Raw genomic sequence first — 14659 nt, 5'->3', positions numbered from 1 at the left:
AAGGCGGGTAGAGAAGTTTCGCGACTTAATTACGGCGTATTATACGCAAAATAATGATCACCGTCTGTATTCTTAACCCTTCGTCGAACGTGTTGAATTTAGCATCTTCCGCAGGCGATCCGGATTGTTGCGAGAAATATGTTTTCATATTATTCTGAATTGTATAACAATTCGGAAAAATGCTCATATGTTCGTGAAAACTTGAATAAAAAGCGTTTAGAATCGTAGCAGTCGGATTGCATTTTACTTAATTTTGCAAATTGATATCGGAGCATAGACATAAAGAAAAAAACGGGAGATTTAATTACAAATATCCTACTTTTTAAAGGTGAATTCCTTTGAAAAGGTGAGGGTTGAAAAAGTAAAAAGAAAGGAGGAAAAAAAATGGGAAAATAAATCTCGACATGCTGAAACGATTCGAAGGCAGAAATGTTGACGAGAGATGCGCGCGAGTGCGCGCGCTATCGTCGTCAGACATCGACTTTCGCCGACGAGATCAACGGAGCAAGTCGACGACGCAGCGCGTTGCACCGCCGATGCATCTCTGTCGGTGGCTATTAGCCCGTGGTAGTCAGAACGAGCATTTGCGAGGGAATCGCGCGACCGGTAAGTACTTCCTGTCACCGGTCGCCGACGCTCCTCGTAATTTCCCGCAATTACGTAACGATGAGTTTGGGCAACGTTTACTCCGGAGAAATCTCGCGTAGAAAGTGCGTCGCGCGTGAGGTGTACCTCGGACCGGATAACAAGTGGCTGTTATCTTCCTTTACGCTGAAGAATTCGTGTCGTGTGCCGTGTTGTGTGCGCTGGAAAGAGTCCTGCGACGAGATTCCATGCAGCGCTCAAAAAACAGATGGCGATCTCGTTCGAATATTGAATAGACGCGATAAGAGAAACTCGTGTAAAATCAAACGGGGTTCAAATATTATTATTTGAAGGAGAGAGAACATATCCCTTGTTACACGCTTCGAGTATTATTTCTGTATTAATTTAATACAAGATGTTGAAAAGTGACGCGAATATTGTGTCAAGAATAACGCAAAATTAATACGTTAATCGACACTGTGTAAAATGTGTTATTTTAACACTTACACATGTTGAATGTGAACTCAACGCAAAAGATACTGAGATAACGCAAACACGATATGTTAACACATTGATATGTTAAAAATTTCACATAAACATTTCAACAAAGACCGATTTTAACACAAGTACAAAATGTTCTTTCACTCTGGCGGCTGTGCTTAAAATATGTGTCATGTATATGAATACATTACGTTGTCACCGATATACCGTATATCGGTTTTCATTGAAACAAGAAAAAGACATTTGCGAGATACACTTCCGCGAGTGTGCGTGTCTGAACCTCCCGCGAGAAGCCTTCGGTAAACAAGGACGGCATTTATTATCGCGATCTAGCACGCACGCACGACGACGACGACAACAACGGCGAGGAACGGGCAATCGGTCGAGAGGGAGATCGATTGAAATTTCGTAGCCGCGCGTGCACGTACTGTTAACCGTAATCATAGCGGCGGGCATGGGTAAAATCGAAGCATCCATCATGCCTGTCACCGGTCATAAATGCAAGCAGCGAGCGGCGCAACGACTCACTCATTCCTCCACGGCCGGTGGGGCTGGTCGCGAATGTAAATGGAGTCGTCGAGGCGAGGAGACGGGACGAGAAGAGGAAAGTATCGTGATCGACGAAGGGATATACCGGTCCTGAATCGGCCCTTTGTGCGTGAGCCACCCGCTAGAGAAAAAAGTTGGGATACGGGAGGCGGGAAGGGGGGAAACATTATGTCGATATCGGCTTCTAATGACGGCCTGAATCGCAAGCGCGATGGGCTCTTTATGTTTCGCGACTGTGCTCTATGCGCCGGCCGATAAGCCGGAATGAATAGATAATAGAACGGGGAACGAGGTATAAAAGTGATGCTAAAGCGATCGGATAAGCCGACGCGATGAGAGATGCAAATGGGAGTGAATGAACGTTAATTAAGAGACGCGTCGAGTTATCGAAAGATCCATGCCGGTCGAGAGGTAAGTAAGAGATTAGTGCGCGCGAGCATTCGCGGAGATGAAATAGGAAAACAGCGAGTGCCCGGTAAAACGTTGAAATTGCGATCGTGTATAATAGGAAAAATGGAAAATTCTCGCGGAAGCTGCGTATAATCTCGCGTTTCTCACGAGACCTGTTTTCAAGAGCATCCGGGGAATATCCAAAATTCAAACTCTGCTTTACAATTTCCGGACACCTTCTGTGCCGTATTTTCTGTATCGTCATAAATCTCCAGACACCTACCGTATTACAAGGCGCAGAAAATTACAAGTAGAATTCCGTCCCGGATTCTATCGCGAATCGTAGATCATCTAAAGTGGGCTTTACCACCGTGCGCGAAACGTTGCGTTTGGGAACAGAATTGCTGCGATATTTTACGGAGAAAAATCTCCGAGAACGAAAATCGCCGCGGTTGAACCGTATAATTGCGTCCGATCCGTTCCCCGGTGGTGCGGATAAGACATTGGCAAATATGTTTCAGGACGTTACCGGCGTTCTCATCTATGCATATCGTCGTCGTTTCCGTCGTCGTCGTCGTCGTCGTCATCCTCTCTCTTCCTCCTCGTTGTCGTCGTCGTCGTGTACCACTTCGAGAGATCGAGCGGTAGCGCCCGATCTCCTCGCTATTTCCGCGCAATCTCGCGCCGGCTAACCAGATTGCAAGATCATACGTGGGCGTCGCGGAGCCCTGATACTACGTTTCCGTGGGAAGCAATCGACCGTGGAATTCATTCCGGTGGCAGACATTCTTGCGATTTTTACCGCCCGGACGGCGTATATTCGTGGGTGGCGCGCATTCATTCGGTCGGTCTCGCGAGAAACGGGGCCGACCGATCCGACTGTTTGGTACCGCCGCGTTTCCTCCCCGCGACACCTTCGACGCTGAGAAGCATTTCTGCTGCAACGCGCGACGCGAATAAAACGAATTAAAGGAAAAACACATATTTGTGCGCGGAAAGTCGATGACACGTAGCCACATATTTTAAGCACAGCCACCAGAGTGAAAGAACATTTTGTACTTGTGTTAAAATCGGTCTTTGTTGAAATGTTTATGTGAAATTTTTAACATATCAATGTGTTAACATATCGTGTTTGCGTTATCTCAATATCTTGCGTCGAGTCCACATTCAACATGTGTAAGTGTTAAAATAACACATTTTACACAGTGTCGATTAACGTATTAATTTTGCGTTATTCTTGACACAATATTCGCGTCACTTTTCAACATCTTGTATTAAATTAATACAGAAATCTGCAATAAAATTACGACATCGAGTTGAATTTATATGAATTTTTTTCAACGAAGATTTATCATCCTTAACATTAAGGATCGATTCGTTTTGCAAACCTGTTATTTTCACACGCCGATCCAACGGTCGGATCTCACGTTGATAATTCCGCGCGATTGAAATGGATTTCGTGGCGTCTTACGAGAGAGCGTTCGATTAAAAATCCCGACGATTCGCGCATGTCCATAAATCTTATGACGGACGATATGCGGCCGAGCGAAGGAACTCGTTGATTACACAACGCATCGATATCTCGCGTTAATCTGCATGCGCAGGAAGCGGAGACGCTTGGCAGACCTATAACAAATATCCTTATCGACATCCTATTTTCTCCGCGAGTAATCCCCGTAGATGCGGTACTTCTACCTGATAGAGAGAGAGAGAGATAGCTGCCCGGGGAGCGAGGGAGAAAGAAAGTGGCGCGGGTCCGGGGATACGAGAGAGCGCGTTATCGTTAATAACAGAAGGATCCCGGGATGCCGGGCATGATGTTGTTTATAACGTCAGTGAGTTTCGGTGTAATGCGAGGTAATCATTATGTATCCACGTAACGGTTCGCTTAGCCGAGTATATCAAGCGACGGGGAGCGCAGCCTCGCGACTGGTCCAGATGTGTCGGCGGTGCATTGATATGTGGGGCCCGATAGTGATCGATAAAGCAGTCAGGGGCATGCAGCAACACACAGAATGGCTCGCGGAGAGGGCGAAATAGAGAGAGAGAGAGAGAGAGGTAGAGTAGAGTAGAGTAGAATAGAAAGAGAGAAGCGGAGAAACAACGACGACGAAAGACGTCGCCGCCCCACTCTTACCTATCGTTAACGTGGCCGTGTGCGCTCTCTCTCTCTCTCTCTCTCTCTCCCTCCTTCTCCCTATCTCTTATATCTCACCTTAACGCGTTTAATGCGCGCGCGAGGAACCTCCTCTCTTATCGCCTTGTCGAACAAGCCTATGAAAATTTATCACCGCCGATGAAATTCAGGAGCCGAGCACTCCGCCCGCCGCGCGATATCTCGATCGAGAGAGCTCGTTCCGGCGAAAGGTACGGCTGGCTATTGAAACCTCGATATCAGTTAATAATATCACGATATTTTTCTAGCAGATATTTTTCGAAAGAGGCCGAACAGGGGGGGGGAGAGGAGGACGAGAACAGGAGGACTTCGATCAGACGCGGTGCTGATACGTTTCGAGAGGAATGTCGATAAACGATCGCGACTTTATAAGCGCGATAAAAGACCCCCACAGTCGCGCGCACGCTTTCGTAATCGGCGCGGTATCGATTCGCGGCCGCGATTTTGGCAGCGACTCAACGGGACGCGACGAGAGATTGAGCGGTTGGCGCGGGATTATCCGCGCGAGGTTTCTCGGAAGAGACAAAATCCGAGTGTGAACGGTTTCAGCCCGGCATTCAGCCCGGCGGAATCGGCGGAACCGAAAATTCGCCTCGGATTTGCGCACTCGGGTTCGCGCGAATTCGCTTCGGAACGCCCCCTCTCTCTTTCTCAAGGTGGAACAAACGCCGAAAGATATACGCGACATGTAACACGGTTCTTAAAAATAACTGGTAAAATACTATTCGGTCAGGGGCCGCGAAAAAAGCCGGTTGCCGGCGCTATTTATTCGCGTATAACGGCGGAGGTTAATACGCGTTTCCCTTGACGCTATGAAGATTAATCAGACGAACCGCAATACATTTTCCCATACCGCGGGAACCCCGGCGAGTTCAGTTCGCAGTTGTTCTCGCGCGGCATATTGTTGCAAATTCGTCGCATTTATCACCGTAAAGCCGCGCGCCGCGAGCTTATTAAACGCGCGTTGTTTAATACGAGGATACTCGCGGCCGGAATAGATCACGCGTTTGCCTCTGACCGCTCCTATAAAGCGGCCGCACCTTCGCGCGCCGAAACATTCGGCGGGTTAGCGTACTTCTGCCGTTAATAACCCGAAGTGCTCGGCCGACGAGTGAAATAAACCCTCGATTTACTTCCGCGCGATAATATTAGCGTGGCAACTCTCCGGGCGCGCGCGTTACGAAAAGCATTTTCCGCCTCGCCGGAACATCCGCGCGGGATTTTCGGCGAAAGGGCCAATCCATGCGCGCGCCGAGTTAACTCGTTACTCAGGGATGGTGTAGGCTTTTTCCTCCCTTCTGTTTTCATTGTCTCCCGAATTGTTCCCCGGTCGCTTATCTTCACCGTCGGGAATTCGATTTCCCACGAACGCGCACCCCGTACTAACGCGGCGGAGAAACTTTCCTGCCGCGGCACTTCCGCGTCCGGGACAGGTTCTTTCGGCCGGCTTTTTGTCCGGAAGTTGCGACGTTAGCGCGACGCGCCGACTTGCCACGACGAAATTTCGAAAGTTCGCGCGTCACACGGTGGGTCCGCCACAGCTGGCGCGTATTACCGTGAGCTGGATTAGGAGATTCCCCTCCGAAGGCTCGAAACGCTTAGCGTTGCAGTGGCCCAGGATCGACGTGGTGGAGGACAAGATCGGTGAACTATATGTCATATGAACCGTGTGATCGGAATAGTTGTCGGAGAACCGTCAGCCCTTGCCCAACGAGAGATCCGATTGATCGGAATTGCAAGCTTGCAAGTTGTCAAGAGGAGCTCGAGAGGAAGAAGAGAGAGAGGGAGAGATTCATCGTTCGAGTAACTTCCTACGTTAAAATTTGATTTCTTTCGGAGAATATGCGTATATATCGCACGAAGAATGATAATAGAAATTTCAGGGGACAGATATAACGGACATTAATGCAAATTTATTTAATCGATCTTATCGGATCTCACAGAAAGCACAGTGTTAAACGCGTTTCGACGATATACACACGTACGAAATTTACATGTTCTATTTTTAATCGCATCTTTTTCATAGGAGAAAATTGATTTTCGTGCCGACACCGCTCCAGATCATTTGGGCCGTTTTCACTTTCGTTTTATTCATATAATGAAACGAAATACAGCGCACCGAGACGGTGGTCCGTCGTGAGCGCGACGTCTACGATGAAGCGGCGAGCGAACGAACGCTCGTCCGTCCTGCAATTCGAACGTAATCAAAACGTCGTAATAGAGCGTGCCGCAATTGCGGATAGAAGTTAGGCACCGCTGCTGCCGCTGTACGCGGGAAAGTAATCTAAAATCAATATGAGGCGTGCAACGCGAAACGCGCGACGTGTTTAATCGCGTCCGGCTAAAGGTGAATGCAATCTGTGCGCGATGGCAGGTGAAACAGCGTCTATCGCGCGCGGGGCGTTTTTCGTCTCCGCCGCATCACGCCGTTGATTACCCAGGCGAATCACGCGTGCGGCGGATTTTTTGTGCCATGCCATTCTGCACCCGCCTTCTTAATTGATAAAAGCCATTCCGCCGGTTTAATCCGATCATGGCAGTTCCCGTTTGCGCCGGGAAATTTCCTTTTTCTGTCCCTTTTTTCTGTTTCGCGATTTTTTTTCTTTTTTTTTTCCATTTTTCTGTTCCCCGTTTATCGAATCAAACGTTTCGATGAGATGACGTACGATGTAATTTTCGTGCAATTCCCGGGATATTAAAAACCAGTTAGAAAACCGGATTAAAAACCAGATGGGCCATTATTCCCGCGTTTCGTACGTCAAGCGTGCCGCGGCATCATCGAGAGCGCAGCTCGTAATTTACCCGTTTCGCGTAATTAATTTCAATTCGTGATTTCGTTAATGTCGTTTATATCAATCTAAATGCAAGCGCGCGTGTCCCCAAATTATAATTTATATTATTAAATCCATCAGCGCGAGCGTTACACGTCAAAGATTTACGTAATATCGAAAATTCGCGACTCGTTTGCTGTTTTCAAAATGAAAATCCATGCTGGAATACATAATTAACAATTTCATGGCATATTCGATTTCGATAGCGATGTCGCACAGTGGCGCACACAATCGCCCGACTCGCGGTGAAAATAAAATCCCGTAGGACGCGCGAAACTTGACCTACAAAACTTCCTATCCGTATCTGGACTAGAAAACGTTGGCTATAGCAAAGATAATACTGCATTGCGGCTTCAATTTCTGCGTGTCCGACTGCCTTCCGCAAACAGCGACTGTCCAATCTAACACGACCGTCGCGCATGCCGCTTTAAAAAAATATCTACTCGCTCCGTCCTAAGTACTTGCCAATATATCCATTCGAACTCTTGACCTCTTCATTCTAATTGATACGCCAACCTAATAGGTCATACACTAATCAACATCGTTATAATTACAGAAAATTAATAAATCACCCAATAATCAATAGAACACTCGTTACCATCCATATTGTAGACGCCTACCAAAATAAAAGGATGCGTGGCGCGCAAGAAAGGAAGAAGATGTAATTTTTCACTATCGGCATACGCACACATGAACACGTTTGCAACGTCGAGGGAAAAATGGGTTGAATGGCGGCAACTCGTTGAGATATTCCACGCAAAAATCGCGGGGTGGTCTGCTAGCATCGCATAGCAATCGCGCCTCTCTCTCTCTCTCTCTCTCGGATTTCCCTTTAATTGCGACACGTCTAGCGGCTTATGGCACGGCCCATCCCGGCACCCGTAATTTCGCGGCATTATCCTGGTATGCGGGGGCAAGTGCTCCCGGTTCAATCAATGTCCGCCCGGTGCACCGGTCCTGATGCCTCCTCCCGTCCAGCTCTCCTTCTCCTTCACGATCCGCAGCGGAGAACTCCCTCTACCTCGTCTGTCGATCTCTCGTCTCGGGCGACGTGAGAGCTTCTTCCCGCTCGCGTGCTCCCCGCTCAGGGGCAACCGTACTCTCGCTCCCGTCGACCGAGATGCAAACCACTCAATTATAGCGTGGCCCCGAGGCGCGAAGATCAAGCCCGGTGCAAGTGGCGCGCGCTGCCGCGCTACGGACGGGCTCTCGCCCGGAAATACGGGGTGTCCTCGCGAAACTCGGCTAAACCGGGAGAGTCGGTAGACCGGAGAGGAAACGAGGGAGGGGGAGTGCAGCTCTTACGGAAAAGCTCTTTAGATCGGACAAATGATTCGCAACTTGGCCCATTTTCCCTCGTCGGAACACCCCTCTCTCCCCCACCCCACGTAGAATGTCTTTAAACTAATGGAATAATTTCCCAGTGTACGTACAACAGAAAGATAACGATGTAGTAAGATAGTATGTTTTGTATGTATGAACAACAAATATGCATCATCTTATTCGCGGCTGAAAGACGAAATTCTGCACTGGCAGAAATTTAGTGAATAGTTGGTTTCAACGCCAAACATACCCTTTAACCACGAAAATAGTTAGGAGAACCGTTTTTCTAGTAAGTGTCATTATATTTCCATTTTTCCGACTATTTTTCTAGTAAGTCTTATTATAGTGATAATAACCATACATGCATGCTGCTACTACTATAAAATACATTGTTAGAAAAACTTGATAATCTGGTTGTGAAATTTTTTATATAAACATGTTATAAAAATTAATAACCAAATTGATAGTACAATTAATAACGCATAGTTATGAAAAGACATTCACTTTTCATAATGATGCTGTAATAATTTAGAGTGTGAGATTTAATGTATGAACATTAGTACATCACAATTGATGTATTTCACTAATATTCACACCTAACAATTATATCGTTATCAAATCCTATATCATACATGTATTAACAATCATGCTGTGTATTATTAAATGTTAGAACAATTCAAATATATCATAATGTGCCATAACTGAATATGAAAACTACACAGTTGTAATATAAGAAATGATGTAATACAAGACGGAAAAATATGAAATTTCACATTTATTCTTTTGTTTTATGGTAAATATGAAACGTCATAACTACTTTGTAACTAACAGTATTGACATTATAAAAATTATGAAAGAGGTTATAAATTTTAACGTAAAATTCCTAAATTTATCCGAAATTGTTATCATTTTAAGAACTTTTTTACCACTGTAAGTCTGTTTGTACGTATGTTTGGTGCCGAAACTAACTATAATTTTCTATCAGTGTGCCATAAGGATTGAAATATGTTGTATTCTGAGACGACTGACCGAGACGCGGAAAAATTGGAAGACCAGATACGTTTTAATGTCCGATTCTTTACCGCTACGCGCTTATAGTACGCCTGTATATCTTGGGCAGCCGGGCAATACAATTCCGACTGTAATGAAGACATGGCTCCACTCAGGTACCCGATAACGGTACTAAGGACTATGATTTAGAGCTCCTCGGACCATTTATATCTGCATATATCAAGGAGGCCGAACTAATTTAGCGTCTCGCGGTGTAAGTGCGTGCGTGCACGAGCCGTGTGCTCCGGTAATATGGGCGCCCCGCGATCTCCTCGATCGCCATCCGTCACGTCGTGGCTTTCGATATCACAATGCGTGCCGCGGAGGATGCGATAAATCTGAAAGGATAACAATGCCGCGGGAGATCGTAATCTCGGCGCGCAATTATGCAAGTCTCTCTCGGGACCGGCCGGGCTCTTCGCTCAGCCCGGCCTCGGCTCGCAGACGTCGGCCCGGATCTATCCGGACCACCCGTTATTGCCGGCGAGGTGCGACGGGCTCTTTACGACCGATGGCGAGATGTGTGTCATCGCGATGCCCTGAATCGCCGATCTAACTAGCGCTAATAGCGTTTCACAGATATCGACAGACACGCGATAACGCGATACATTTTGTTGGGGGAGAAAAATTGCAGACTGGTATTTCGTATTGCAATAACAACAAAGATATTTTACCACTCATCACACACGGAGAAGATAAATGTCTATCGTGACAATTTCAAGTCCAAATACGACAGATTCGAGAGAAAAAGAGAATCGACGCGATCGAAAAACACGGATCGTAAGTTAGCATTCAGCCTAATCAGAGAAAAAATGATTCCCGGCGGATCCGATTTGTCAGGGATGTCGAACGACCCTCGGATTCTATATTTGACGTCGTAATCCGAGACCGTGGGCCGCCTGACTTTGCACGATAGCGAGAAAGCCTGTGGCCGCGGGAACAAATTAGAAGAACATCACCACGGGTGACGATGGTAGTCGGCGACGAAGCGATTTCCGTCCTTAATCCAGGCCGGCCGCCCTCCGTCCCTCTCGCCTCCTCCTCCTTCTTCTCCTTCTCCTGCTCTCGCATCGACTTCCGGCGACCCGTACGTAATGTCAGAAGTCGTCGGTCTGGCCATTCAGGAAATTGACCCATCTCGCCCGCTCCGTCATCAACGGACGCGAAGGGCGAGCGCGAAGGGTCGGAATGAAGATACCCTCTTTCTTCTTTTTTTTCTTTTTATTGACGCCGCGGCATCCTTTCGGAATTGATCTCGATTGGTACGAGTCCTTCGCCGGGCCATAATCCGTGTTCATAAAATCATCTCCGCGACAGAAGCGGAAAATCGTTAACGCTTTTAGTTCTTTAATCGCCTACATCTGTAACCGATTTTTAACTCGTTACTAATTCGCCAACGTGATTAAAACTTTCATTCGTGCAAAAATAAAAAGGCAAAGAAACGCTGGATATTTTAATATTAAAAGTATTCGTGTTTAATACGTACGACACATTCATATTTCAAACGTCTATTATCGATATTAAGAATCTCTGCTATTATCGACCCCGTTCAACATTTTCATCAACAGAAGTAGATCCGTTTTCCAACGTTCATGATGAATCTCGTAAGAAAACGGTGACGGATATTGTCGAGTCGGAAAGAGAAGCCCCACATAAATGGGACGTCCTTCCCGGACGCGTCGTGAATTATGGTGCACGTTTCCTTCCGGGCTCGTTTCTCGACATCGTAACATGAGATCTCGCGATCGCCCTTGCATCCGTCGCAAATAAGAAATTGTCCCGCAGAGAAACGCTAATTATGGAGACATCGCGACGACACCGTTAGCAAATGGAATCGCGAATCCGTCAATCACCGGACAATTTAGCCTATCCAAGATAGAACGATATCCACGATAGGTCGACGAACGAGATTTGACCTATAAGAGGGGAAAATCGACCACCAACGCCGTCTATTGACCGGTCTCTCTCTCCATCGAGACATCAAAATACAATGATATTTTTCTTCTCGACCAGTCGAGTTTAAATAAAAACTGGCCGACCTCCGAGCGAAATTTGCCGATAAGTCGCAAACATCCGAAATAGAAGGTTTTCAGCGACGAATACGCGCGCGGACGTAAGGTGACTATTCCAACCTCCGGCGATCGCTTCGAAATAGGACGTCTCGACGTTGCGTTTCCGTCCGACCGTAATCCGGGGAGACGACAATCCCGGCGATCCTCGGCGGTGTTTCGAACGCTCGGAACGACGGCGGCGTCCCTGCCGGCGTTGACCGATCGGTCTCGCGAAGGTCTCCGAAATAGAACGTCCTGCGTGAGCGGCCGGCTTAACTATCGCGACAACGACGGCGATTCCGACTTCGGCCGATCGATCCGAAATGGAACACCTCGAAGGTGGAATTTCCGTCGGGCGTCCGTCCACCTTAAAAGAGACGGCGAGAATCCCAGCGATCTCGGTCCGGTCGACGTTTCGAATAGAACGTCTCCGGCGAGCCAGCGGCTTCTGTCGGCGCTCGAAAGCCGACAGTGTGTCCTCGCGCGAGGTGGAAGACGAGAGGTGCTAACGCGACGACGACGGGGACACGGACACGCTAAAGTGCACGCCGAGGCGATCCCTCCGGCGCTAAAAGCCCGACGCGTCGCAGCCGGAGAAGATTTGTCGGCGGCCGACGGTAGACGACAAATCCTCGTCCTGCGGCGCTACCAAGCTCGTCCTGCCGCACTGGCGAGAAGGTCGACCCACTTCCGCGAGCGGTCTCGAGATCGATGCGCCTCAGGCAATCGAAGAAAGGAGGATACGTTCCTTTCGTCGGCTTCTTTTTTCGTTGCATCGTTGAACGGGACGCCGAGGAGGCGAATAGACGGATGTGAGCGCCTCTACGAAGAACGATGATGAGCACGACGACGACGGGTGCGATACGGACGGCTTAAAACCGTACGACGGAAATATGTTGTCTCTCGCTCGCGACGAGTCGAGTTTTATATCGCAGTAAATTCGGACCGCCGCCGGGCAGGGCAGGTCACGTCGATGGCTTCTCCGTTCGGCGAAGTCGTTATTATTCCGTGGATATTCCGGCGAAACGCGGGAGGCAGCTCGGAACTCCGAGCTCGACGAAGTTTCGTTTAAGTGCGAGAGTTAGGGGGAGGGGGGATTCTCTAATTTATATGAATATAAATGTTGCATTAATTCAATTATGTCATCGTGCGTACACGTGTGTGCGCGCGCGAGTGTAGGAAATATGGTTAAACGAGGAAACGTCTCGAAAGATAACGAAAATGTTAGATTTTATTTGTTCTTTCTCTCTCTCTCTCTCTCTCTCTCTCTATCTCTATCTTTCTCTTTTTAGCAAAACAAGATTGTCACGAGATATTGCGCGAAACACAATTCCTTTAATTTTGTACAGTTGTGGCAATTTTTCAATAGCCGCCGTGATTGCAGCAGTTTGGAAGAAAAACTTCAATACTTCAAGACTCGTAGGAAATTCATATCGCTCATGTCGCTACGTAGTGATTCTTCGAACTGCAGTTAACGCAGAGTGAGAGAAAGAGAGGAAGTTGGGGCAAAATCTGGGATAAAACACGCTCAGCAATTTGTATGTCGAGCATTGTCGGAAATAACGCCGTCGCGTAGGGCGGAGGAAACGATCAAAGTTAAGGTCTCCGACTTGGTGTCGCTATTCGAGATCAATTTGATAGTGTCGCTTCATAACGCGGACAAAAGGAGACGCGCCTTTTCAGTCAAACAGGAGAACAACAATGCGCTTTGAACGTGAACCGAAGGGGTGAAAAAGGGAAAGGGAGGATGGAGAAGGGTGGGACAGGGAGAACGGGCGCAACACGCACGAATCGGATTTTTCTCCAATCGCCGTAGAATTCTCGACCATTGTGCCGTCGGGCGATTTTCCGCGTGGCCGTGCTCGCTGTTTAATGAAAGAGCTCTCGTGCGGAAATGTAGAAAATCATAGAGATCCCTCGGGGGGAAAACTTTTCTCGGACACAGAATGGGAAAGAGAAAGAAAAGAGAGAGAGAGAGAGAGAGAGAATGAGCGTAAGAGAAACACAAGGGAAGGCGGCGGAATGAAAAGACCGGACAGACCGGATCGGAGGGTGGGCGGTCGGGAAATAAAGGGTGTAAACGAAGACCCATTAACTCCGAAGACCGGGTTAACTCGGAGAGCACGCCCGTGGGAAGCGCGATTCCTCAAAGTGTCACGAGACGCTCTTTACGAAGACGCATCGGCGCCGCGACGTTGATAACTGGAGCCAGAGCGCGCCCGTGTAAATATCGCAAACTACGATTAATCCGATCACCAGCGGTGGTTCTTAATCGGTCGATAGATTGGGACCGGTTGGTGGATTGAAGCTACAATAAAACAGGCAGGATGAAGCGCACGCGCGCGGCTACACGTGTGCGTGTTGTTCTCTTTCTTCTCGGGTGGATGATCGGAGAAGAAAGATTAGAGATCGTTGTACCGTAAACAATGTAAATTAGGGCTCGAGACGTGGATTAACGACTGGTCGATGAAAAAAAATTCGAGGTAGAAATTCAGCAGACAGGCGGACCGGAGATGGATCTGCCGCCTCCCTCGTCGGTGCTAATTCCATTCCCTGATAAATCGAGGTTACCGCGATCGCGCGAAGAACAACATCAATCGACAGTCCTCGGCAGTTTCACTGATTAACGAAGCGAATCAACGCAGGCTGCGCGATACGGAGTCCGCGTAAAAACAAATTCGCGGAACGCGATCCCCGGTATTCCGCCGGCGGCCGCTAGCGGACTTTTCGCGAATCTCGTCTCGACTTACGCGCGATAAGCGTTACAAATCGCTGCCGGCCACCCCCTCTCTCTCTCTCTCTTTCTCTGTCTCTTTCCGACGCGAGAAACGCGCACACAAAGTATAGGAATATTTACAATGGCCCGCGGTACTCATAACGCTCGTAACGACTCGCGAACGAGCTATCGCGGTCATCTCGGCAATTACGGGCGTTCAATCGCGCGCGTAACCATCTAACGTACACCTGCGCTTCATCGATTACGCGTGGCCGAATGAAGCAGTGTTAAATTAGCGATAGCAGTGATAAATGTGCTCAGGATCCGAGTCGTCTGAAAACCGTCCCAACGAATTAATAATAATCGAAGTCCGCGTAATCTTCTGGTGCATCCAGGCCGAATAATTAAGAAACCAAAAAGAAAAAAAAAAGGAAATACATCTGGATTACACACGAAACTTCGTGAGATAAAAGTAACAGACAGAAGG

The sequence above is a fragment of the Dinoponera quadriceps genome, unplaced genomic scaffold (genome assembly GCF_001313825.1).
Source record: "Dinoponera quadriceps isolate SergipeBrazil2010 unplaced genomic scaffold, ASM131382v1 scaffold1889, whole genome shotgun sequence".
Taxonomy (NCBI): Eukaryota; Metazoa; Arthropoda; class Insecta; order Hymenoptera; family Formicidae; genus Dinoponera; species Dinoponera quadriceps.
The sequence above is the reverse complement of the archived record's forward strand: the minus strand, read 5'-3'. Positions refer to the sequence as shown.